The sequence below is a fragment of the Carettochelys insculpta genome, chromosome 19, assembly GCF_033958435.1.
Source record: "Carettochelys insculpta isolate YL-2023 chromosome 19, ASM3395843v1, whole genome shotgun sequence".
Taxonomy (NCBI): domain Eukaryota; kingdom Metazoa; phylum Chordata; order Testudines; family Carettochelyidae; genus Carettochelys; species Carettochelys insculpta.
In genome coordinates this window covers 11597236-11625053 of record NC_134155.1, presented here as the reverse complement: position 1 = coordinate 11625053, position 27818 = coordinate 11597236, and the positions used below count along the sequence as shown (strand labels likewise).

The 27818-nt window shown below is 42.4% G+C and overlaps 1 long non-coding RNA gene across 1 annotated transcript in view; it reads right to left on the bottom strand.

Annotated features, from left to right (window-relative positions):
* Nucleotides 1-23189, bottom strand: part of LOC142023109 (uncharacterized) — a 36952-nt gene extending 13763 nt beyond the window's left edge. The window contains exons 1-2 of the long non-coding RNA XR_012648114.1: nt 23109-23189; nt 21396-21472 (exon numbers count right to left, since the gene is read on the bottom strand). This is a non-coding gene — a long non-coding RNA (uncharacterized LOC142023109). The remainder of the gene's footprint in view (nt 1-21395; nt 21473-23108) is intronic.
* Between the last annotated feature and the right edge of the window lie 4629 nt (nt 23190-27818).

Genomic DNA, 27818 nt, shown 5'->3' with positions numbered 1-27818 from the left:
AATCCTGTATATTTAATGAGTTGCTTTAATCCCTATATTCTAGCAAAGACCTTGATAACATTATCAGTCATTACTTACACACGCTGTATCTATTATAGTGTATAGGTCTGTTCTTGTACCACTAGGCTAGCTAAATGAAAACAACCTCTTACAGTGAGGCGCAGCTTTGCAAGTGCATCCCCTCCTGTCTCAATGACTGCCAGTGAACACCAGAGACAAGAAGCTAAGATTGAACAGGGCTGTGAAGAGCAGGGGGGTAATATTGGGTCTGATCCTGCAACATGCTGAGCTCACGCAACTCTCACTGAAGCCAATGGAAATTGCAAGTGCTCATTGCCTTTTGGGGTCAGGTGTAGCAGCAATTACATCAGATAATAGTCTGTACATAGTACTGAAATAGTCCTAAATGTTGGGAGTTTCAGTCCCCCTTCCTTGCTCTGTTGTTGCTGCCATCATTGTCCATAACAGTGAAACTTCACATCATGCTAGATAAATGCAGCAAGAATCCTGCTGGCATGTAAGATGGAGGTAATAAACTATGAATCGTGCTAAATGTCATGCTTGGAAATGACAGTTGCACATGCTCAGCAGCCCTTCACCAGTTGCAGATTAAAAAATAATGTGGGAGGATGCACTGCCAGTCAGAAAAATAGAAAGCACACTCTGCGTAAAAAGAGCTGAGCCAGCTGAATTCATTGAAATGATGGCTGTGCCAGTGAACTGTTACCTACTAGTTTAGCAGTTCAGTCTCTAGGAGACACAGTGCTACAGCACAGGGAAGCAATAGGTAGTGTGAAGTGTGATATTTTGGCACCTGAAGGAGAGAATTAAATAAAAACACCAACATTTTTTAATTAAAATGTGTTTGCTTCCATCAGCTATGAGCCATAAAAGGCAGCAAATTAAAGTCAAACAAAATCATAAAGCTCCAGAAACAGTCGATGCTGGGGAGCAGATGCACATCAGTGGCTTCTGCTTCTCAGTATCCTACAGGAGCTTCTCTAGAGTTAGCTCTGATCAGCCAGGGCTTCCCAGCACTGGGAAATGGGACAAGACCAAGAGCAGCCACATTGCTCTTATATTTGTTTCTGACATCTGCAAAAATACCACCAGAAAAAAACTGTACCAATTAATGCTAATAGGAGCAAAATTAATTCCCACACCATACTGTCTCCTCCTTGTGGCAGAGGAGTTACAATGTAGACATGGCTGGAGTGACAAGAGGTAGTGTGGTTAGTAGGGGAACCCTGCTGCCAGATAGGAATGAGGCTAGAACATCCATTTCTATCAGCTCTTGGGATCTGTGTGGCTTGGAGTATAGATTCTCTGAGTCATCTACAAATCCGTGAATCACTCACCTGTGAAGGAAATATTTGTAGCAAACTCTGCAAGGTGCATGTTATGCTGAGCTTGTAAGTTATATTCATTTCAGTCACCCGTTAAATGCCAAGGTCTAGATCTTCCAATGTGTCCAAACTGCATTAAATGCAAAACCAAGGGATGGTGCTTTGTGCACCTCAAGCCCCAGAGCTTTCTGGGGACTGGGCCAGTTCCCAACAAAATCAGAGCAGCATCAAAGCTGGTCCTACTTACGACTAACTGATCCTAAGCTTCCAAGGGGCCATTGCAAAAGGAGGAAGTTGCTAAAGTATAGACCAGGTGTCTGCAGCCCCCCTGCATGGGTTCCAAGAGTGTCACGCAAACCAATTTTCATCAGCATGTGAAGCAGGAGCTCATACCCACCCCTCCTCCCCCATGTATCCGGGAGCTTGCTCAAAGCCATGCTGCCTGTGGATTAACAAAAGACCAGCTAATGCTACCAAACACCACCTAAATGGTAAAGCTCTGAATCTTCATTTGTTTATTAATGGAGCTGTTGTAAGTAGGACTATTAGTGACTTTGAAAAGTATTGCCGGCACTTAGTCTATAGAGATCAAAAGGTCAAATGTTGGCAGTCCGCTTTGGAAAGATTGCTGACCCCTGGTGTAGAATATGATTGCTGTATGTGATGAATTCTCAGAGGCAAAGGCAATCTTATGTGGATCTTCTGATTTTATAGCTCTTTTGTGATGCCAGAGAAGGGTCTGGATCTAATGCATAATCAACACAATTTTATACTGGTATAATTTTTAGACTTTAGTGGAGTTAGAGCAGGCATTAATTTGGCCTGATCGGATGATATTTAAGCCTGACATTTCTTCAGCCAGCAAGTCATCAAGAAGAGACAAAACAGAGGTGAGGAGGTCTCTTCTAAAAAAAATAATTGAAAATGTGTGTGACAGCATTTTTCTTGGTATGGTTTTGCATAGTGGAGACACACTGCTCAAAGGTAGGCATAGAAACTAACAGCCCTGCCCATGCTCTTTCTCTATGGTAATAAATGATTCCTGACACCTTCTCAAGTGTAGATCAAAGAAAATCAGATGTTTGACTGAGCAGAGGACATTTGTAACTAGGAAGTACCCCAGCTTTACTAATTTCGTATAGATAGCCGTTTTTATGAAAGATTACTTACAGTAGTTTCTCCTACCTTCAGACTAGAAAAAACTTTCTATTGTTATAGCTCTTATTAAGATAAGTGACAAAAAAGCTACAAAGAATAAGTAGGCTAATTCCCAGGAAGCACAGGGACTTGGAAGTGCATACAACCAATGTACTTTTTGAAAAGGTACTGGCACTTTGTTTAAATGTCTGCTTCTGAAATCTAAGTTGAACTTGGGTATGTTATGGGTGAGTAAAAGCATTTGTTTTTCACCTCAACCTCTGCAGTGCTATCAATGACTTTGAAACTGTTCCTAGGAAATGAGCATCCAGGACGGAAGAGTTAGAGGGATTCTTAAAGTGACAAATCAGCAATGGAACTTAAGCTAGCTTCTTTCTTTCTTTCAAATATATTAATATAGATATATACAATTAAACAACAATTTACACACACAGTGTATTTCCATTAACTGAATTGATCATAACAGATATAACATTATGCAAATATCTTGATGTGATAGGTCTGGTTTACAGAGGCTGGTGATCATTTTCCAGGGCCACTGAAAGTAGTATAAGAAGTAATTAGCTTAATATGTAGCAAGGGAGATTTATTTATGATATTAGGAAAAACACACTAGCTATTAAAATAGTTGAGTGCTAGAATAGTTTAGCCTGGAGATTTGGAGGTTTTTGAGAACAGGTTAGACAAACACCTCTCAGGGATGGTTCTAGAGCATTGGTTCTCAACTCGACGTACCTGTACCACTGGGGGCACTCAAAGCTCTTCCAGAGGGTACATTAACTCAGTATTTTTCAACTGTTTTTATGAATTAAAAATTGACTTATTTTAAGTTCATCTTTTTTTTATTTATCATTTTTGCACAATCATAATTACGATGGCGAGTTTATTGACTTACTTGACTTAAACCCTTTTACTCTGCGTGGAGCATAGGTCATCTACGAGTCTTCTCCATATCACTGTGTCTTAAGACAAAACTTCTAGCTGACTCCCGGAGTACCCCAGTTGTTGTCCTTCACTCTCAGTAGATCTTCTAGTTTATTGCCTGTAGACAATTTCTTTCAAGCACCCAGTTACAATTAAGTTGTTTAAACAAATGTTTTACATGGTAGAAAAAAACTGAGTGTCTGAAAATAGTAAGACTGGGGGTCCTTACAATCTTTGAAGGGGTATTTTATTGAAAAAAGGTGAAGAAACACAGGTCTAGAGCAGGGATGGGCAAGGAGCAGAACATGGGCCAGATACAGCTCACTAGGGTTAATCCTGGCAAGCTGCTGGCAACTTTATTTACCTGCATGTCCTCAAGTATGGCCTCTTGCAGCTCCTGTTGGCTGTGTATTGCTGTTCTTGGCCAGCGGGAGCTGCAGAAAGTGGTGTCTCAGTCCATGTTGCTTCCCACACCTCCCTTTGTCTGGGAATAGCAATCCATGGCCAATAGGAGCAGTAAGTGGTCGTACTTGAGGACGTGCAGGTAAATAAAGTGGTCAGCAGCCCCACAGGCTACTTAGTGAACGATGTCCTGCCCATTGGATGCCTATTGCCCACCCCTGTTCTAGGAGGTGTACTTGATGCTGCTTCAGTGAAAAGGAATAACTGACTGACCTCTCAAACTCCTTTGCAGCACTCCAATTGTTATGTTATAAATATCCAGAAAATTGGACCAAATTTTGTAATTTCTTTCTTATGTGAAAAGAGACTTTCTCAAGATTAGCCTCATCTGCTAAGACAATAGTTGCTAAGCTAGCCCTTGGTGAAGATTTCACAGGTGGTGTAATTATTTGAGATGAATTACCTAGATGTGCAGTATCTTGTTTTCAGTAGTCTTAACTTCTGTAAAATCACAAGACAAAAAAATCCATATCTAGAGCAAAAACCTTTAGGCTATGTCTAGATTAGACCAATTTGTTGACAGAAGTTTTTGTCAGAAGATACCTTCCGACATAACTTCTGTTGACAGATCGCGGCCAGACTACCAAGCAAATCACAAGAGTGATCCACTCTGTCGACAAAGAGCAGGCTGACTGCCCAGCCACTCTACTGGTAAAATGGCCAACCAGAAGCGCAGCAGACAGCGTTGCCTGGTGTCCCGGAAGTCCTTTCTGTCAAGAGAAGGGCCCCCTGGAGCAGCCAGGATGGCTGTTTGTCGACAGATCTCTATCGATGGAGGAATTCTTCCTTGTGGCAAGTGGGGTACAGCTGTCAACAAAAGTGCTGTCAACAGAACGCCCTTGGGACTCTGGACGTTCTGCAGGTTTTCTCAGCAAAATAGCCATTTTGTCAACAAAACCCTCTAGTCTAAACATAGCCTCAACAGTGTAAATCAGAACAGCTTGATTAACTTCGACTGAGATATACCATTTTACACTGCTTGAGAATCTGGCTTTCTAGAAAACAGTTTCTTTGCACAGCATGTAAATTTTCCATTGCCTTTGGTGGGAGAAGAAGCTATGAGAAACAAATTAATCTCCAGTTAATATTAATGAGGTTACACCAGAGATGAATTTGATCCTGTATATTGCAATCAGCGATTTAATTTTTAGACAAAGTCACAATTAGCAAAGTACATCATTTTCAAACCCATGTTAATGAACATAAAACCTTGATATTAGCTATTAATTATATTACTAGGCAGAATTTAGAATACCACAAAACCTCATAACACACTTGTAATTGGAAAAAATCATTTTTAGTGTAAAGTATTAAGAATAAAAATCTAAACTGCAATGCATGGTGGGAAATGTACAGTGCATATTAAATATTCCAGAAACTGGTTAATTCTTTCAGTGCAGATCTCTAGCTAGGCTATAGTGGTATAGCTCTACTGACGTTAACAGAGCTATGTTGATTTATACCTGTTGAAGATCTAATGTATTTGGGACTGATTCTCATTTACTATAAAACCGCTTTCCTTCACTCTGAGGTTGTAATGGGTATAATTTACATTTACACTCCAAGGATCCTTTAAAGTGATGTAAAAAGACTTAGTATAAATGAGAATTCAGGTCCACATGTTTTGTGGCAGTTCTTTAAATATTAACTTTCCCTGGTTTGCTCCTTTATTTCTCATTTCACTTTAAAATAAATATGTGCATCTCTTGTTGTGGGAAATTATTTCAGATTTCCTGCTGTTGATAATATTAGAAATCCTCAGTGTGACACCATAAAGGCTCATCTGTTGGATCGATTAACCAGATTAGAGAATATTTCATTTTTTCTTATGTTGCAAGTTACATGTATTCTATCAGCAAAGGAAGCATGATAAATGATCATAATAAATTACTTTTTAGCTGTTACTGTTGCATTTAGGGTTTGCTTACACCAGCACAGACTTCCATAAGAAAAGTCTCTCACTTAGTAAACTCATTGAATACATTTAATTTTAGGATTTATCTTTATATTACTCAGTCTCAGCTGAATTTTTAGGGAAATTATTTTAATAATTCCCTTTGAGCAATTAAAAATGCTAGGTCACTTTGTTTAGTAAAATAAGTGATTTGAATACAGAGCTGCATGCATTAAGTTGTTCACTGTGTTGTGTTATAACAGATATGAGAATAGCTAATTAAGCACAAGTCTTAGAAAAATAAGCTAAATGAAAAGTGCTCCTATATTGTTTGTATGTGAGTTGTAGTTAATGATCAAATAAGCCCTACAAGCCCTTGAATCATTTCTAACTTGGCAGTAGGCTGCTAGAGACACTGAAGATCTCTGACAGAATCACCAGACTGGGAGGTCTTACGTCTGCTTTCCTTTTCCAGCTAATTCTCCTGTTTTACAATGGAGCAGTGTTTCCCAATTTTATTTGGCTACAGAACCTTTTTAAACTCAAAAGAATTTTGCAGAACCCCATTCCCAGGCTCCACCCCCTTTGGCCCCCAAACTCATCCCCCATCTCCAGGCTTTACCTGCCTCAGCCCCAAAATCCAACTCCCATCCCCAAGCTTTAACCCCCATCCTGCAAACCCAGCCCCCATCTCCAGACTTAATTCTTCTCAGCCTCAAAGCTGCACCCCCATCGCCAGGATTAAACTGCCTCAGCCCCAAACTGGCCCCCGGGACTAACCCATCCGTGGCATTGGCTGGGGAGCCTACACCAGGCAGCCACATGTGCCCAGTGGAAGGAAGGCTGGTGTGGAGGTGTTCCAATGGAGGGGGTGAACTGAGACATACCTACCAGAGGGGTGTGGACTCTTGGGTAACAGAGTGAGTGAGGGGCTCTCTGTGTCTCCTTGCTCTGCTACCACTGCAATAATGGAACTAAATTTGATTGGTTTAACAGCCAGATCCCTCCCACCGCCCTGCTAGCTGTTAAACCAATTAAATTTAGTTCTACTCTTTCAGTGGTGGCAGGGAGCCATAGAGGAATTTTCTCATGGAAACCTTTTTGCTTTGTGGAATCCCGGGGTTCTGCTGAACACCATTACTGCAGTAGAGGACAGGTGGTGCTGCTCTTGTTCCCCAAGTTTTCCTATGGAGAAGAGTAACTTGGGTTTCTGGCTCTAGATGCATACACGCCTACTAGTGACTGATGGGATCTGCCTATCATAGCATCCTGTAGTTGTCCTTGCAGTGCCCTCTTCCCAGGCAAAGCTGTCCACTTTTTGGACTATGCCTGTTTTCTATGGCATATCCCCACTGGCCTTGCAGATGGGAAGCTGTAACAATTTTCTGTCAATGCTCTACAGAAGACTTTTCCCTTAGGAAAAAGCTTTTGTCTGAGTTTATACCAACGAAAGTCAGAGCAAACTTCAGCTGACTTTGACCCGTGGCTTTCTGCCACATAGTAATTGCTGTTTATTTGTTGGAAATGGGTCTGGCTTAGGAGATGAGGTGAAGAACATTGCAATTGCGTAGGTGACTGGCAGAATACCAAGCATTTCCTGGAATATAGTAATTATCATTGTATACAGGACTTGTCCAGTGTGTTTCATCCAAGGATCCCAAAGCCATTTGTAAACATTAGTTAACAGATTCTCACAGCATTCCTTGTGAAGTATTATAGTACTAGGATTCCCATTCCAGAGAAGAGGAAACTGAAGCAATAGATTTTAAGATAGATATAAAGTGAGTCACAGAGTTGAGAATACAATCTAGAAGTAGCATTGCCAACTCTTCTGTTTACATGGGAAGTCTCAAAAACCCCCAAAGGTAAACAATCCCCTGTCCATTAATTAATTAATTAAAACAAAATTCAGGATTTTTCAGCCAATCTCATGACTCAGGGTCATGCAGGTTGACAGTATACTGAAGAACCTTTACCAACACATGCTTGCTTACTTTGTCTGATTCTCCACTGCACTGAACCTTGTAAAATGTAGAGTCATCTACATCTGTGCAAAAGGAATGTGAAATGCTGCTAAATGAGAACACACCATTTTTTCCTCCCATTTCACATGGTTCCAGGTACAAGGCAATGGAGGAGCATGCTCTCCGGGCTTGAACTTGATCCAGAAGTGAAAATAAGCAAGTGTGCCTTGGTGCGCAGATCCAGCAAGAGCTGGCTGAGATGTGGCAAAAGCCAGCAGGGAACTATTTAAAGAGCAGGCAGTGACCCGGGTTGCAATAGGACAATACCTGTAAGAAATTGTTACTTTCACTGCAGTCTGATCTCACTTATACAAGTTTCATGCTGTTTGAATGCCTCTGGCTTTGATGGAATTGCTTTTGATTTGTACAAGTATGAGGACGGAATCAAGACCCTTACATTCAAAAGAATGTCTAGTGAGCTACAGCATTCATGAACTGCTATCCACCACCCCAAGTGAAATAAACAAGAATCTAGAATGCCGAGAAAGGACTTTGGGTTAGAGACCAGAGGGGAGATGATGTGGGGCGGGGTGCAGGGAGCTTGGAAGGAGCTAAGGGAATAAGGGAGAAAAGCTGATGTCAGTCTCATTTAGCAATTAAGGAAAGAATCTCCCTTTATCCGTGGTGGCAGACAGAGAGGAAAGTAAGCAGGGGGAGGGGTTGGTCCAGGGTGTTTTCTAAGGAACACAGGCGAGGGTGGGATAGCTGAGTGAGAGCAAAAGAGTGTCTCTGCTGTCAGTATGAACAATAAAGAAATGTCTTATCAGGTTGACAGTCAGCTAGTCAAATATTCCATAGCCCATTTATTAGCCAGGTGGCCAGTTCCCCACTTAGCCTGCCAAGTGAGTTGATACATCAGCTAAGAGCCAGACAGAATGCCAGGTGGCCACATCCATCACTTAGGATCCAATTAGCAATCACACTGATTCAAAGCCAAATAGAAAACCAGCTACAAAATAGGGAGAAAGCAGCTTCCCAGAACTCCTACACTGCTCATATATTTTTGTCCCCCCCACCTTTAATTTCCCTGTAAAGCCCTCTTCTGTGCGTCTCCATGCTCAGTTCCTTTTCTTGTGGTTTTAAAGTTCCTTTTATTTTTCTAAGAAAAAAACAGCTTTCAACTTTGTTTCTCCTTCCTGTGTCGTCCTCTTCTTTCTGGAAACATCTCTCATTTCTGAAATTCCACCTTGTCAAAATTGCTCCAGATTATGTGTGATGGCACTGGGTTTGTCACATCTGCAAAGAAACTACTAAACCCATTTCTGAATACTGCACAGTATTATCCCACAGATGAATAAAGCAATTGAATATTAGAAGGTACCTGGAATCCCAACCAGTGGAGCACAAGAATTCTACCTAATAGTACTTGAAATGCAGGTTGAGACTCTCTAGTCCAGCATCCTTGGGACCTGATCAATGCCGGGTGAGAGAATTTGCCAAACTTTGGGAGGTCACTGTTGTCTAGCAGCATTACCAACACTAGCACTGTTGACTGGGCATTTAGAAGCATTTAGTTGTAAATTACAGCTAAATAACAACACAGAACACTGAGAACCAGGACTGGTGGTCCATGATAAGTGGTTGTCCAGCTAACTAAAATCATGCCAGATTACAGATGTTGCCAAATGAGAGAGTTCTGGATTAGAGAGGTTCAATCTGTATTTGGAAGCAAATAGTGGACCAACCCACTGTCCCACCCAGTCCCCATCAAGGGTATCTGTTGTCTAAGGGTTTGTCTACACTTACCCAGAGATCAATCTCCTGAGGGTCAATTTCGCAGGTTTAGCAGGGATGTGCTAAATCAACCACTGATCATGCTCCCATCAACCCTGGTTCTCCACGGGGTCACAGGAAGTAAAGGAAGTCAATGGGAGAGTTTCTGCCATTGACCTCCCACTGTGAGGATGCCTTTTTGCTTAAGACAAATTGACTCCAGGAGTGCTATTCACATAGCTGGAGTTGTGTATCTTAAGTCAACTGTCTCTGGAAGAGTACACCTGTCTCTCAGGTTGGTTTTGCACAAAAGCACAGTTATAAACAAGACTGATTTGACACCCATTAAAGCCAGTGGAAAGGGTCCTATTTATATGAAAGAGTAAAGCTTATGGCTTTTTGTACATACGCATCACTGAAGGTATGTCTACATTAGAAATCCCTGGCCCCTTCCTCTATGGCAACAAGCCTTAACTGACAGTCTCATGTGGATGTTCCCCCTCAGGTTCAAAACCTATGCTCAGCCCAGGGCACAGTGTGTATACTGCTATTTTTCACCCCACAACCTGAGCCCGGCAAGCCTGAGTCAGTTGACCCGGGCTCTAAGCTTTAACTGCTGTGGTTATTTTTTGAAGGGCCTGATTCTTTTCCACCTAATGTCTGTGGCAACTCTCTGTCTGCTGAAATGGGAGCGGGAGAGGGTCCATGTCAATTAGAGATAGAGAGGCCGTGTCTAAATGAGCCCCAAACTTCGAAATGGCCACGCAAATGGCCATTTCGAAGTTTACTAATGAAGCGCTGAAATGCATATTCAGCGCTTCATTAGCATGCGGGCGGCTGCGACACTTCGAAATTGACGCGGCTCACCGCCGCGTGTCTTGTCCCAACGGGGCTCCTTTTCGAAAGGACCCCGCCTACTTCGAAGTCCCCTTATTCCCATGAGCTGATGGGAATAAGGGGACTTTGAAGTAGGCGGGGTCCTTTCGAAAAGGAGCCCCGTCGGGACGAGACGCGCGGCGGCGAGCCGCGTCAATTTCCAAGTGCCGCAGCCGCTCGCATGCTAATGAAGCACTGAATGTGCATTTCAGCGCTTCATTAGTAAACTTCGAAATGGCCATTTGCGTGGCCATTTCGAAGTTTGGGGCTCATGTAGACATAGCCAGAGAGAGGTGGGGGGCAGAGAGAGAGAGAGAGAGAGAGATTTAGAAAACCAGCACACTCCACAGCTCTGTTTAGCTACGTCTACACGTGAATGCTACATCGAAATAGCTTATTTCGATGAATAACGTCTACGCGTCCTCCAGGGCTGGTGCCATCGACGTTCAACGTCGATGTTGGGCAGCACTACATCAAAGTAGGCGCTGCAGGGGAGCGTCTACATACCAAAGCGGCCCACATCGAAATAAGGGCGCCAGGAACAGCTGCAGACAGGGTCACAGGGCGGACTCAACAGCAAGCTGCTCCCTTAAAGGACCCCTCCCAGACACACTTGCACTAAACAGCACAAGATCCACAGAGCCGACAACTGGTTGCAGACCCTGTGCATGCAGCATGGATCCCCAGCTACAGCAGCAGCAGCCAGAAGCCCTGGGCTAAGGGCTGCTGCACACGGTGACCATAGAGCCCCGCAGGGGCCAGAGAGAGCGTCTCTCAACCCCTCAGCTGATGGCCACCATGGTGGACCCCGCTATTTCAATGTTGCGGGATGCGGATCGGCTACAAGTGCCCTACTTCGACGTTCAGCGTCGAAGTAGGGCTCTATTCCCATCTCCTCATGAGAATAGCGACTTCGACGTCTTGCCGCCTTATGTCGATTTCAACTTCGAAATAGCGCTCGCCACGTGTAGATGTGGCGGGCGCTATTTTGAAGTTGGCACAGCTACTTCGAAGTAGCCAGCACGTGTAGACACGGCTTTTGTGTCTCACAACAGAATGTTCCATCTTTACATCTCCAGGCTGATAGTTAAGGCAAGATAAGCATTCATGAATGAGACAATATGACTGCCCAAAAGTGACAAGATGGTTTATAGAGAAGCAAAAGCCTCCAACAGTCAGTAGCTCAATTTGAAAGGCCGTAGCCAAGAGACTCGTGAACAACTCAGGTATCATCTGGCACCACATCTAGAAATCTGTTAGCTTGTACAAAATCCTTCTGCCATTGAAACAAACGCATGACCCTGCTTAAAGACTAGGACCAGTATTCTAGGGTGGTCTCTTGATAGCTAAGATAAGCTGATAAAAGGTTAAACATAAGACAGTTGGTAGGTAGGTTGCAACTGATCACTTCCTTTTTATTTAAAGCCTAAAGAAATGCATATGAAAAGCAATTGAATAAACGGTATGGAGATATGTTCTAGTGGGGGAGAGGTGTGGTAAACCTGTCTGAACACTGAGAAGGAGACCTGTGTTTATTTTCTGGCTCACCCAGCAAGTTAGTCAGGGAACCAGGTCAAGTCACTTAATATCTGTGCGTCAGTTTCACCACTTGTAGAACAGGAATAACAATATTTACCACCCTCACAGGTATATTTTGAGGCTTAATCTGTGAATGTTCACAAAGTCTCTTGAGATTTTTTGAAGGACAGGTTATTAACTGATTAATTAGAATCCTGGGTCTGACTTTGATACCCTCTATGACCTTGGGTAAGTCTCTTAGCCTCTGTCTCAGTTTCCCATATATATATAAATAGGGCTAATGATAAGTAATCTTGTATTTTACAGGGATGTTGTGAGACTTAATTTTTGTTTTTAAAGGGCTATGAAGACAAGTGTCTACATATCAGTGCTGACTATTATACTGTTCTCCATAATTTCTGGAATAACTTCCTGAGATTTAGAAGTGAAACGTGGCTCTTGTTCAGGCAGGGTTAATGAGCAGATGAAAATGCTGTGCTTACTGTGTCACTCTTGGCTCTGCAGTCAGAGCTCTCTCCACCCTCAATGACTGCATCCATATATCTGTGCTGTCTCTCTTGGCTACGCATGCTTCGTTGGCTTCTTACGAAAGGACGCAGTCTGGTGACTGCTGAGCGTGATGCCAAGCCCCTTGCATCATCCTCTTTCCTCCCCCTCTCCGTAGCACAGCTGTTATACTAACAATTCTGCCAGGAGGAGTATCTTTGTCTGTGGTACTGCTTCCCATTCGATCCTTTTTAAACCATCAGAAGAAGGCGTGTTGCTTACGTGTCTATGTTTTTAAAAAGCCACTGCAGTCAAGATACCACCCAGCCGTGTCTTGGCACTGAGCTATGTATAGCAACGAGTCTGCATCAGAGGCTAACAACTTGTGGTTTGAAAACATTATGCAGCTTTTCAAAGACAGACAGGCAACTCGGGGGCAGGGCCTATGAAAAATCAAATATCTCACCAGACGCTATCTCTGTGCCACTCCCAAGTGCCCGTGGTTCAACTCTGCCTCTTCACTCTCTCGGATTGGCTTTCTGGTGTGCTTGAAAGAAGAGGGAGAGAGACTTTCTTTTGTATAATGTCAGTTAGAGATGGAAAAGACCTGTTACACAGCCGAGCCACTCCCCTGACAGTTCCAGGACACAGTTCCCTTGGTAGAGGGTGTATCAGATATTAAACTGATATAGTATACATTTAAAAAAAAACCCTATGTTATGTTGAACCTGTATATGATGTAGGTATATATAGATGTACTTGATCCTGCAAAGGAGTTGCCAAGCCTTCTCAGAAGACACTCAGCACCTCACAGGATTAAATCCTCTTGCAAACAGATTTCTAAAATTGATTTAACACATTCTGTCTGATACACACTTACCTGGCAAAACATCTTAAACTTTTGGTCACAATAGTGTTCAGAAAACGGGTTTTTTGTACTCTAGATGGGGCCATCCCCTTATCCAAAAATGCTGCTTCTTGCTTTCTTGTGTCCTTTATATTTTGAGTAGAACTTGTCATAAGCTTTTGGACTGCATGTTTATTTGTCAGAAAATGCCAATTTGTCAGAAGTGAAAGTTAGTGGAAATGTATCAATTTTTACAAAAGCTTCCTTGGGAAAATGTCTCAGTTCCAGGATGAAATGTCTGGTCCAAAGTGAAGTGGAGGGGCCCGTAGTTTAGTTTTTACATTGGAACAGAAACCATTGCCAAGGCCTTCCTCCCACTCCCCATGATGCCCCCCTGAAAATAAAGCAAAAAATCAGGAAAGCTTTGGTTTTTTTGCTATCTCTATTATTGAGGTATGTGGTGGGGGAGGGGTGAATTTTAGTTTTCTTATTTGTTTTTAGTTTGGCTGTTTTTAAATGTCTCCCCAGTTTGAGGGTGGAGTAGTGTGCCTATTACATCAATTTAAATTTACTGATGTGAGTTTATTAACAGAATATTTGTAATAGCAGTTGATTACTCAAAAGCTAGTGACCAGCTTTATCAGTTTTAAAGCAAAAGTGTCTAACAGACTGGTTCTGTGGTATCCTTTGCTATTCGAATAATCTTAGTTGGAGAAAAGTTGAGTGAACCAGTCTCTGTTGATATTATTTATGCGAGGCTTATCAGTGTGGTACCTGAGTACCTATCGCTAGAGTATTTTCATTTGCTTAGATTCTCAGAAGTCTATCCATGCTCTTAATCTGTTGACAATGAACCATTCAAAGTTAGTTGGGGACTATTTTTCTGATCAGAGGTCTCACAAGACCAGGTAGCAGATGAAAAACAATTAAGATTAGGTGTGTGGACTTAATCTTGCAAGATGCTGAATGACTCCTGAGTAGACTGTGGGAGTTGAGGTTGTTTGGCGTCTCCTCAGGATCAGAGCAACAAGACCTTTGGGGCAGGGAGCAGAAAGCAGCTGTTTGCTTTGAGCAAAGAGTCTTCCACCAGGGATATCTCTGTGTTCATGCTAATTTAGACACGTTTTTAGGAGCATGTTAAGCATTATGCATTACCAGGGGTGTAGCCAGTCACTTGAAATTTTTTCACACACCAGTCTCTCCATTGCCCCCTGACAGCAGCAAACCCATTACCTTCCATGATGGACATGCCATCGCACACAGTTGGATCAGTAACACAGCGGGTGCTGCTATAGATCTCTGGCAGTGCATTAATAAAAAGCTTGATGCATTTCAGAAAGCCCCTGCCAGTCACCATGAGCAGTGTTGCCCCAAGAAAATGAAAAATTGCTTGCCTGCCTATACCATCTACATTACAGATCAGAAAGTGGCTCTTAGGTATATAGGTGCCTGAAGTTTGTCTTAAGATTACTCTGCCCCATAATAAGTGGAACCAACTGATCCCATTTTCCAATATTCCACAAGGGTGATTGAAATTCGAGGCTGGCGAGGAGTTTTAGACCCAACATTTAGCTTTGTTTTTTTAAAGCAGGGAAGGAGAAGGGTAGGGAAAGATTGCAAAGCTTGACATGAATAGAAATAGGAAGAATTTAATTTGAATCTTGCCTTGCAGATCTGGAATCCCAAAGACAACAGCATGTGCAACCATGAGAACCACAAAGGCAGTGGTGGGCAACTTGCAGCTGCTAACCCCCTGGCTGTCTCTGGAGCCCTGTACTCCCTTGTTCCTCCCCTTCCTTTCCAGCACTTTCAGAATCAGCTGTTTGCAGTGTTCCAACTCTGGAAGGGAGGGAAGGGGCATAAATCAGTGGATTCATGGTTCTGAAAATGCTGGGAGGGTGGAAGGAGGAACAAGTAAGTGTAGGGCTCCAGGGAAGAGGGTCAGACTGGGGGGGCTGCGGGGCCACAGATGAAACCCCAGTGGGTCACAGGCTGCTGCAGACCACTGAAGTGAAGCAGGGCCACTCATGAGGCCCACCCACTATTCAGGGTTGCCCATCATGCACAAAGCATAACTGACTACGAACCAAAAGTATAACTGATTCCACTGGTTTCACTTCCAGAAGTTCTTTCAACCTAATTGTTTAAGGTGTTGCTATTAAGATGGAGAAGACAAGTGTTATTTATAGTAGTAGTATGCATCTTCAAAGTGCTCTGTTAGCATTAAGTGGTTCTCACGACACTCCTCTGAGTTAACAATAATCATAATAATTAATGTTTGTAATAGCACCTTACATCAGTGCAGACACTTGCCATTAGTAGGTAGCTGAGCATGGTGCTTTACAAAAGCAAAGAATCTTTGTCCCAATGAATTTAGGCTTCGACCTTACAATTGGATCTGTTCAGGAGGACACCTGTGTCCACATGGAACATCATTGGTTCTTCATTCAGGGGCGCATTTCTGCCAGTGTAGAGCCACTGGTTGTACTAGGGCCTACAAAGTTAAATAAATTTGGATGACTGCAGATAAAGGCAGGGTGAATGAATTAGGAGAAAGAGGTGACATAAGAGACTGGCTGATTTGTTGTGCTTTCTTGTATATGCCATTTTCTGAGAATAAGGTCAGACCTGGGGGCAGGAGAGAAGAGGGAGAGGAAGTCTGTTTTAGCTGTCACTTGTTCGAGGAATGGATTAAAGAGAGGAGAAATTAGAGACAGGAAGGCTGGAGAAGAGGTTACTGTAGTCTGGGTGAGTGGGAATCAAGGCATGAACTAGGGATTTTGCAATGGGTGTAAGGCAAGAAGTTACAGAGTTTGGAGTTGTTAGGGAGAAGCAGCAAAATTTCATAGACAACCTGGATATGTGGGGAGAAGGAAAAGGAAGAAAACCCCAAGACTGTGATTTTGACTGACGAGAAGATTGGATTTGTCAGGAGAGATGACAAAATTGAGAAAAAATATTTGTCAATAGGGAGTTTGTGAGGGTTTGTGGCAGTGCACTGAACCATGTGTGGGTTACAAGGACACAATGAAGGTAGGCATTAGGCCATTAAGTATAGTTGGGGAAGACCTAAGGTGAGTTGGGAGAAATGAGCATCCAGCAAGAGCTAATAGGTACATAAAACTTAAAATCACCATCTGAATTTGATTTGGGTCTCATGGTTTGTAACATATTGGCTACGTCTACACGTGCACGCTACATCGAAATAGCTAATTTCGAAGTAGCGACATCGAAATAGCCTATTTCGATGAATAACGTCTACACGTCCTCCAGGGCTGGCAACGTCGATGTTCAACTTCGACGTTGCTCAGCCCAACATCGAAATAGGCGCAGCAAGGGAACGTCTACACGCCAAAGTAGCACACATCGAAATAAGGGAGCCAGGCACAGCTGCAGACAGGGTCACGGGGCGGACTCAACAGCAAGTCGCTCCCTTAAAGGGCCCCTCCCAGACACACTTTCATTAAACAGTGCAAGATACACAGAGCCAACAACTAGTTGCAGACCCTGTATATGCAGCACGGACCCCCAGCTGCAGCAGCAGCAGCCAGAAGCCCTGGGCTAAGGGCTGCTGCCCACGGTGACCACAGAGCCCCGCAAGGGCTGGAGAGAGAGTATCTCTCAACCCCCCAGCTGATGGCCGCCATGGAGGACCCCGCTATTTCGATGTTGCGGGACGCGGATCGTCTACACGTCCCTACTTCGATGTTGAACGTCGAAGTAGGGCGCTATTCCCATCCCCTCATGGGGTTAGCGACTTCGACGTCTCGCCGCCTAACGTCGATTTCAACTTCGAAATAGCGCCCAACACGTGTAGCCGCGACGGGCACTATTTCGAAGTTACTGCCGCTACTTCGAAGTAGCGTGCACGTGTAGACGCAGCCATTACAAGCACCTTCCTTAGACTGTAATCTAGGGTAAGAACAGCATCTTTAAATACAGCACCTATCACAACAGGGCCTTGTCCTCACTGGGTGACTTGAACCCTGCCACAAAATTAACAGTAAATATAATAATGTAATTGATTAAGTCCTCATAAACTCTGTGTGACAAGGGTAAATAAGATTGTCTTCTCCCGAAGCAGGGGGAAAAAAGGCAGAGTTAAATAATGTAAGGTTGTTGTGAGCGGTTCGCACCTGGGTCCAGGTGACCTAGTGGCTAGGCCCCCTGGCCAGGGCCTGTTGGGTGGGTCTTCAGCTCCATCTGAGAGTCTACGGGTTAAGTTTGGGGTGTGGCCCCGAGAATCTAGTTCCCCCTTTGGTGAGTTCAGAGTCCCTACTAATCTGTACTGTCCAACATCCATATTAAATACCTTTCTAGAGCCCCAGCCTTCCAACTGAGGGCACTGCTCTATAAAGCGGAGTACCTGTAGGAACATCACTTGCAGAAGCAGAAATGGTTGAGGTTGCTCACTCTGGCCACGGCTACACTAGCCCCTGCCTGTTGAAAGGGGGATGCTAATAAGGCGCTGCCATGAATATGCAGCACCTCATTAGCATAATGGTAGCTGTACAGGTTTCAAAATTGCCGCTTTTGAAATGCACGCTGCTCGTGTAGACAGGGGCTTTTCGAAAGGACCCTCTGGATTTCGAAAGCCCCTTCTTCCCAAAATGAAATGGGAAGAAGGGGCTTTCAAAGTCCGGGGGTCCTTTTGAAAGGCCCCTGTCTACATGAGCAGCGTGCATTTTGAAAGCAGCACTTTCAAAATGCATGCAGTTCCATTATGCTAATGAGGTGCATATTCATGGAAGCACCTCATTAACATATGCTGAAGTGGCTCATTAGCATGCCTCCTTCGAAAGGTGGGGGCTAGTGTAGTCGTGGCCTCTCTGTGGTAAGATTCTTTGAGATGTGTGTCCCTATGGGTGGTTCAGTATCCACTTTTCTCCTTTCTTCTTTGGAGGTGGTAGAAAAGGAACTCCGGTTGGGGCAGTTGCATTGCATAACACTATAGATCAGGTGTCAGCAACCACCAGCATAGGTGCCAAGAGTGGCACATGAGATAATTTTCATCAGCATGTGAGGCAAGAGGCCCTCCTCCCCCATGCAGCCAGGAGCTTGCTCAAACCCTGTGGATTAACAAAAGACCAGCTAATGCTACCAACCATCACCTAAATGGAAAAGCTCTGCATCTTAATTTATTTGTAAATTAGGCTGTTGTAAGTAGGGCTATTAGTGACTTCAAAAAGTGTCTCCAGCACTTGGACCATACATAGAGGTCAAAAAGTCAAATTTTGGCGTTCTGCTTCAGAAAGGTTGCTCACCCCTACTATAGATGCCACTCATAGTGCAGTATGGGGAGGAGAGCATATACGGTCCAAAAGGCACTCTGATTCCAGATGCCAGGGCACTACTGCCCTTACAGTGGAACACCCATAGAGACATACATTGTGATGGTTTGGATCACAGAGGTCCTCTTGTGATTGTCACTGGGTGTGCCGATCATACCACTGAGCCTACCTACCTGACATCTGGGGTGCCCGGTCACCTGTCTTGCTGGGCCAGAAGCTCTGGTCTCCCCTAGCCAAGGCACACAGTTGGGGTGATGGCAGAATAATACAGCTGCTGAACCAGCTCAGCTCTGGAAGGGCTCAATTATAGGAACTTGAGAGCCCTCAAAAAGGGACCCAAACCCCAGATAAATCTGTTTTATTCTATATGAAAGTTTTACACAACACAAGCTCATGAAGATGTTTGCCCACTTTATCAATGAAAGAGAGATACATACAGTTGTTTCTTCCCTCTCCCAGATAACAGTTATTTTTGCTGGATTTCATAATAAACAAGTATAAAAGTTTTAAAAATAGGATATAAATGATTGCAAGTGAAAACAGACAGATCAAAGCAAGTTAGTAATCTAAAATAAACAAAATATGCCAGCTAAGCCTGATACACTGAAGCTTGGACTACACTGTAGCCCTGTTTCAAAATAATCTACACAGTTTGTGTTGTGCAAATCGCGTAAGTTATTTCAAAATAAGTGCCTATTTTGAACTTCCTGCTACTGTTTCACAATGAGGGATAGCAGGAATGAAGTACCGCACTCGAAATAGCCCTGCTATTTAGAGTTTGGTGTTTGGCCGTGGAGTTTCTATTTCGGGACACAAATGTACCCCAAAATAGAAACCTCAGTGTAACTGTAGCCTGGGAGATTGTTGCAAATATATTTCTCACTACTCCTTATTCCAGGTAAAATCCTTCAGGTAAGCACTGATCTTTTCTCTGGCTTGGGCCTAACAACTTCTTGTGTAGTCTCTTAATTTGTGAAAGCAGTTTTCAAAAGCTAGCTGAAGATGATCATTGATTGCATCCCATCCCTTCAATAGAATTTCTCCAGCGTGGTAAGTCTTTGTTACCTTCTTCCCACACAGTGGGAAGATACCAAATTCAAGATGGATTCCAGCACCAGCTGGCATGGTTACATGTCTTTGTAGCACCAATCACACTTTAATCTTTGAGGGCAAACAAAACCATTTACACATCTTTGTCTTGAGCACTGGGCTCTTAAGTCCCTTAAGTACCACTAATGACTCTAACTAGAAATTCTAGCTTAATAAGCAGATCTGCACTTCATATTTCTAACATCTCATACAAAAGTGGTGCATGCACACTAGTAGAATATACACATTCAGGGGATGACAGGCTCTTGAATGACAGGTTACTTGACCTATTTTGCATAAAGCATATTCAAGCTATGTATGTTCATATTCAAATATGTAGTTCCATAAATATGGAAGCAAAGCATCACGCACATCTCAAGGAATCTCAGTTACGGCACAGGGTGAGTAATCTTCTTTTCTTGGTATAGACAGTGCTATCAATCTCTCATTTCCACTCACATTGAATAGACACAGATTTGATACAGGCTGCCTGGATGTGGATAGCTAACTAGGTTTTTTAAGCTGTAAAGCACAGTATTATGATTTGATCTCTTTGCAATCATACATATGTCAAGAGCCCCTTCCTCAGCTGATATAAATCATCTGAGCAACATTGAAGTCTGGGGAGCTATACCAGCGTGTGCTAGCTGAAGTTCTGACTTTAAGTATCTTATTCTTGTCATTTGATGTATATGACTGTGCTTAGCTACAGATTCTACTGAAGAAGGTTATACAATGCATGTTACAGCTATCTGGGCATATTTGCAGAATGAATGACAAATGAAAAATCAAGACCCTGGTGCTTGGCATAATGGACAGTTCCAATAGGAGAGGCAAGAGAGGCAGAACCCACAGAGAATGGGTAGATGACATAGTAGATTGGTGTGGAGCTAGTCTATACAAATTAAGCCACTCCACAATGGACAGGGAAAGATGGAAGGAAATAGTGGGAGAGGTATCAGATACCAACGGGCGCTGAGCCCATGGTTGTTGATGATGATTAGTTACAGATTAATACATACTGCTCATCAGCTTATAATTCTCTGTGTTCTTTACAAACTGTTCCAATTTAGGATAGTCGTTAATAAATCAGTGAAACAAGTGCAGCCTGAGTTTGCTTATCTGGCATCTCAATATCCAGTTTTTAGGTGGCATAAGCAGATAAATTTGTCTGGAAGAGTGTAGTAGGTCAATGTCAAAAGGGTGCTGTCATTTAAGTGCTGTTAAGGGTCTGATCCTCCATTGTCTTGTCATCTCGTATTGCATTTAGACCACTGCAAAGGAGTATAAAAACTAACAGATCTGCTTGGCAGTCTTTTACACTCATCTGAAAAGGTATAATTAACTACACAAAATGCAAGAATCAGGCTGTTAAATATTGCAGTATGTCCTATTCATGCATGTATTGCATATTGACAGTTATTTGTTACCAAATGGACTAACCGTTATTTTTGTTCAAAAGAGAGGAAACTGCAACAAGCACAATAGAGCAAACAAAGTCCAAACATGAACAAAATATTTAATGGAAGTAGGATGTAATATAACCTGTAGACAGTATCATTTTTCAGAAATCCCTAAAGAGAGGATTCTGGCACAGCCTGATAGGAAGCTCAGTCTCACAGAAAGAGCACTGGGGCTTGAACCCATAGCCAAACCATGCTGCTACTTGTTAAACTAAAGCAAGGGTGTTTCAGTTCTGAGTTACTTTTTACGTTAGTTTGAAGTTAAGTTTAATTATATTCCTACCTTTTATGAGGGTATGCAACAGCTGTACCATCTTTCAGAGCCAAAAATATTCAGAAAACACCAGCTAGTATTAGTGCCTTTTGGAGAAGAAGGGAATAATAACACTAGAGTTATCATATGAAAAAGAGACACTCCCTCTCAAAGGTGTAATCTATATCAGTATCTACCAACTCACATTGTATTAGTGTGTTAACAGTTAGAGTATATACAGTACATGAATACAATATGAGTTGGTAGATATAGATACAGATACACTCCCCTTCAGGGGTGTCCTCTTTTTTGAAAGGTCCAATATAACCCTAAACAATGCATTGTGAACCCAGATCTAAATTTTTAAGTGACTAGTAATTATGGATTAAATAATGGATGAAATGCAGCCCACATGCTCCAATCTGGCGAAGAAACTATGGGAGAAGGAGCAAGAAGCTTTTGAATCTTGTCAGTTCCCTGATCCAGAGCCTTAAATTGCTGCCTTGTAACATTTTTGTTGGCATTCAAGCTTTCTGTCTTCTCACTTAGGCGTAGGAATTATTTTCATGCTGAGGATTAGCAAGGAGATAATGGCTCATGCCTGTAAATCCTACATTGAGGTAAATGGGGCTTCATTTGGTACCTTAAGACTTTGAGTGTTTGTAATTTTTTTCTTGGATGATTTATATGTATCTTTTCCCAATAAAGGTTTAGCTTCCAATCATAATACGCAGCATTTGTATCTCTTCAAAGTATGATGCAAACATTCATTAAGCCTCATTGCTAATTATTTTCGTCTGAGGTAGGTAAACATTATCCCCATTTTACAGATAAGAAAACTGAAGTAGAGAGTATATGAGGATCATAATTTGAAAAGTGGCTTCTTTGATGATGGTGCTTATGTTGTTGAGTATCCAGCTTTACATATTGAGCAGTGTGGGGCATCTATGGTTCCCATTGTCTTCAACTGGAGTGTAAGAGCATACTACCTCTGTTAAGCCTAAAGTGTCCAAAACAGAGCGTCTGAAACTAAGACACATTAGCAAATATTGGTCTTTGTGACTTGTCCTACGTCGCACAGCAAGACAGTGGTAAAACTGGGATTGAACTCCTGGGCTACGTCTACACTAGCCCCAAACTTCGAAATGGCCATGCAAATGGCCATTTCAAAGTTTACTAATGAAGCGCTGAAATGCATATTCAGTGCTTCATTAGAATGCGGGCAGCTGGGGCACTTCGAAATTGATGCGCCTCCCCGCTGCGCGGCTCTTCCCGACGGGGCTCCTTTTCGAAAGGACCCTGCCTATTTTGAAGTCCCCTTATCCCCATCAGCTCATGGGAATAAAGGGACTTTGAAGTAGGCGGGGTCCTTTCGAAAAGGGGCTGCACAGTGGCAAGGAGCGTCAATTTCGAAGTGCCACGGCCGCCCGCATGCTAATGAAGCGCTGAATATGCATTTCAGCACTTCATTAGTAAACTTCGAAATGGCCATTTGCATGGCCATTTCGAAGTTTGGGGCTAGTGTAGACACGGCCCTGAATGCCTAGCCCATTAGATATAAGTCACCAGAGAAGGTAGCTCCTCAGCTTCTATAAATTGTCGTGTCTATGTTGACTTCAGTGAAGCTGCTACAGTTTGCAGCAAGTGAGGATCTGTCCCTGGATCATGTGATATAATTTTCTTTACAGCTCTAAGTATCAGTAAGCTATGTACTGCCTAAAACTACTGAAAACTCTCACTCACCTTTCCTTCAAAGTGGCATCTCCAGTCTCAATAAGAAGTAGGTTCCTGTGTATAGGATTAATGTGGCTAACTAAAATGAAGTGATCCTTATTTAGAATCTGAATAAATATGCTCCCAAAATGTCAGTCTCACCTTTCTTTCCCCCCTCCTTTGCTTTTTTGCTTTCCTTGGCAAATAGCTACTCTCCAGAGATTGTCCAATCAGGAAGCTAAAGTCCTTTAACTCCCTTTTTGGAGGCAAGAGAAATATCTCTGTGTTATGGGTTATTCTTAGAGAGCTTGTGACACATCAGGAGATTCACTACAGTCAAACAGAGTGCTATAGGCTGCAGGCTGTCTGCCATTGCACTGGGCACTGAAAGATGTTGTTTGAAACCCTTCAGAGTTTCAAAGCTGTAGCTGGAGGGGATCAGTAAACCTAGTGCTGCAGAATATTTCTCTTGAATTTTTACAGTGCTGAGCTGTTGTTTCAGAGGTTCCATGCCATCTAGAGAAGCTGCCACTCCCTGCTGGCTTACTGGGACTGTAGCAGATTCTCTCTCAGACTCAAATGGAGCAAAAATTCAGAAATGCTTTCACTGTAGCTTGTGTGATAGGCTACACTATACACCGCTTTGGTGCTGATAGAATGATGTCAGGTAGGGATGTGATTTTTACAGAATAGTTTTACCAGTACAGAGCCTTATGTGGATGCAGCTATGCTGGGAGAAAAGTGTCTCATACTGATCTATCTTACTCTTCTCACACGGGATAAGCTGTATTGATATAACCACCTTTATGCCAGTATTACTGCATTCACACTGGCCCGGGGGTGTGGGGAGCAGCGTGTAACAGGAGTATAATTAAAGGAGTACAGCTTTTGTGTGCAGATGAGCTTGCAGCATCATTGCCATTGACTGATTACACCTGAATAAGGATTACACCATTGGGCCCACTATAGCCTAATTATTTGAAATCATTGTCAAATAAATTGGATATCCTCTTCAGTAAAGTAAGTTGAAGTATGAAAGAGCCTCTATAATCGTAGTTTATTCCATTCTAATGTAAAATTTGGATTTACAGTAAGATTCAGGTAAAGGGAAACTAAGTACTCAAAGCAAAGCTTTCCCAGATTTCCTGAGAAAAGCATTTCCTCTGGAGACCTTCCTATCTCATTGACTTTTATTTCCCCTGGTGTAAGTAAAACATTCTGGTAGGGGAGATCGTTGAGTATGGAGGCATCTGTAGTTTCCTTCTCCTCCTGCTTCATGTATTGATATCTCTATGGTGCCCTGCTACGGTGTCCTATCTGACTGCCCAGCTGTAGTTAAATTCCCTTGCACTTCAGTGGCAAGTGCACATCAAGCACTTCTTCAGCTAAGCAGGGATGTAATCGATCCACACTTGGCTGCTGCAGAAGAACTATTTGATACACAGTCTCTCCTGGAGCATGAGGGGCAGTGAACTGCAATCGGTGGTCATCCACCATGGAGCAAATTGAACAGAGAGTAAGCTGGTTGCCATAGTGGCAGTTCAAGACACAATATGTCACCAAATTGAAGTCTCAAAGGTGACCTTGCAGGAACATTTATTTTATTCTGGCGGAGTGTCACTTTTTGAGGCCCTATTTTTGAAGTTTATCTTTGTCCCAAGGAACTTCTCATCAATAAGTTTTGTCTGATGTTCATTGGACAGTCAAGTGTTTCTGTAGTTTAAATATACGTAATATTTCCTCAAAGCATACTTCTGCTTTATGATTACTTGTATAATTTCAAATATTCACATGGATCTTTGTATCAGCTAGAAAACAGGACTTATTCTCAGATGTGAAAGTAATGGGTTGTGCCACAGTGTGCAGTTTCATCAAGAGCTGCCTGAACTGCAGCAAAAGCCAGCAAAGAGCTGGCAGGGACCCAGGCTGTGATAGGACAGTACATGTAAGAAATTTACAGGTATTTGCACCCCTGTTTATTCCCCTCTCTTTCTTCTGTTTGCTGCCCATGTAGTTCCACTGGCTTTCATGGAGCGTAGGTCTAATGTGTTTTTTTAATGCAATTTTCTGTAAATTGCTGGATCCCCCAAGCAGACCATAAAGTATATATTAGAAAAGAATTGTTTCATTTTTGTGGTTATAGCTTTAAGCAATGTTATAGAACCAAGAAATGGGCAAAGTAAGGATTGAATCCTGCCATTTCTATGGAAGTATGGATAGTTAAAATTGTTTCTGGTTTTGCTAAGGAATTAGCAGCAACACAGCTTTTAAGTGGGGGAAAAATGCAGCTGTCTGAAGGAGTTAGAGTGACTAGTAATAATAAAAAAGAATGATAAATAATAATTAAAAACAGTGAAGTAGGTCACCACCAAAATAATCCCCAGTCTCTTCATACACAAGGTATCAACTGGTAAAATAATTATTTTTGTTCAGTGAGGGAATGTCAAACTTTTGATCCATTGACAGCAATTATTTTGTGGCTTTTGAGACGTTCCTCTTCCCTCTTCTCATAATGCTCTTGGGCCAGATTCTGGCACTCCTACTCATACATCCATAAGAATAGTCCTGTGGAAACCAGTGGGTGTAGTGGAGAAAATGCTTCTTGCTGTATAATTCATTACTTTGGATCAATCAGATTTTCAACTTCTAGTTGATTTGTCTTTTCTGGTTTTGAGGGTTCTTGTTTCTTTTTATTAAAATCTTCTTCCTGTGGACAAATATTGGCTTTATGTTATGTAAAGGCATCAGACACACAGGTTTTCCACCAGCTAACTATCTTGCCTTTGTGAGGCATCTGAGAGTTACTTGTTCAGAGAAAAGTGAGTTCTGTCTATGCTCAGGGCTTTAAAATTTCCCCCAAGGAAGGCAAACTGGGGCACAGACTCTCTAGCAGACCCAGTTTTGCACAGTGTATTTGTGCTTCCCTGTTTCTTGCAACCTGTTGAAATTTCTTAATTTTTTTAGGATTCTTCATTTTCTCTTACCCCTTGGGCTTGATTTCCCCAGGCTGTGGTCATTTTTACCTACACAAAAATGGAGCAAATGCTGCCTTTCTGATTTAGTAGATTTTTGTAGCCAGTCTGCACAGAATTCCACCAAATTAGTGCAAAAAAGTACAAGACATCAGAGAATCAGGCCTACTAACTACTAACCCTACATGGAAGCATAGTGTTTGATTAACTTTTTCATTCTTTGCTTTGATATTTTGAACATATCTTTTATCCTTCAGGGATAAAGTCGGTTTAAACTCTTTTCTTCCACTTTCTCTTAATAAGCAATGTTTCTTTGCAGTTCTTGACCTACAAAATTTTGTCACTCACTGGTACTTCTGTAGTTTGGCTATATTGTGATGCTCCCAGGCAAGTCATCAGCAATGGCACTAAATCCATGTTATCTAGATCTAAAAGGGTGCCCTCTGTGGCCTGGGCCAAAGGACCCAAGTCAGCCTTGTGCAGTAAACCCTTGCCATATGCAGCTTCAATTTGCATGTAACTTGCTTTAACATGAGTTAAGCCCAACATGACGCAGCTCTGCAGACCCTTCTCCCTGCCTTCTCCCAGCTTCATGGCTGTCAGCCTGACAGCTGCGCCACTGGGAGAAGGCAGGGGGAAGGCTTTTAGCAGCCAGGAAACTGACCAGTTTTCATGGGTTGGTCAGTTATGCAGGGGTTCCAGAAACACAACCCTCCCATAACTCAAGGGTTTGCCGTACCCAGTTCACGCACCAGCCTGTGTGATCTAGCCACTAGATGAAGACAGAGAGTCATCCTATATTAAGGAAAGGAAATATTTTTGGTCTCTAATCAGAAATAGCATCATCTTTTCTAAGCTGCTGGATTTCTAATAAACTTGCAGAATCTGGGGGAGAGCAGGCATTTGTGCTCCACCCAGAACAACACATGATAGAGAATATTAAACTCACTACCACAAGAACAATGAAATTCCTTGTATATCTGCCCTGTGGCTTTTGGTATACAGCAGGTTAGCCTGGATGATCGAGTAGTGCGCCCCCCCACCCCGGCCTATAATTTGTGAATCTGTTAATCAAACTGCTAACAAATTAATCAATAAATGGACTAAAAAGAGGAATATTAACGTGGGTGTTTCTTACCACAGTAGGTAACCAATGTTCAAACAATGGGATCAATGTTCTTTCAGTATCTGAAAGTCATATTTCTAATCATTGTGAGCAGTGGGAATCAGAGACATCCTATCATCTTTAAATATTTTCTTATGCCAAACAACTGCAATTTAAGTTTTGTGCATGGAGACTAATAGTGACATCCAGTGGTCAATCAGCCTTATCTCCAAATAGAAGCATTTATTTCACCAGGTGCATCTTAATGAGTATGTCTGTGGCTTAAAGCAAATTTAATTTGTTGTAAGGTCGTTACAAGATCTTGTGAATGGTACAAAGTTGTTAGCTTGCATTTATTTGTTTGGAAAAATGCTAGTGAAATTCTCAGACTTTTCCCCGCAGTAAGTAAAGGAGGCAAAGTTTTCATCAGTGTTCAGTAGTTTACTTTTAGATTTCCCTGACAACAAATTTGTTTCACTCAGATGCCTACAAATTTCCCTATGGTTTAAATTCATGACAATGAAAATCTTTGTGTGGCTACTAAGATGAGTGCAGTAACTCCTAAACTTACAGTTATCCAGATCTGTCAATACAACTAGGTCTTACTGAATTTAACATTAGGAAGCTTTGAGCACACAATATAAGTTTAAAAATTAAGTGCAT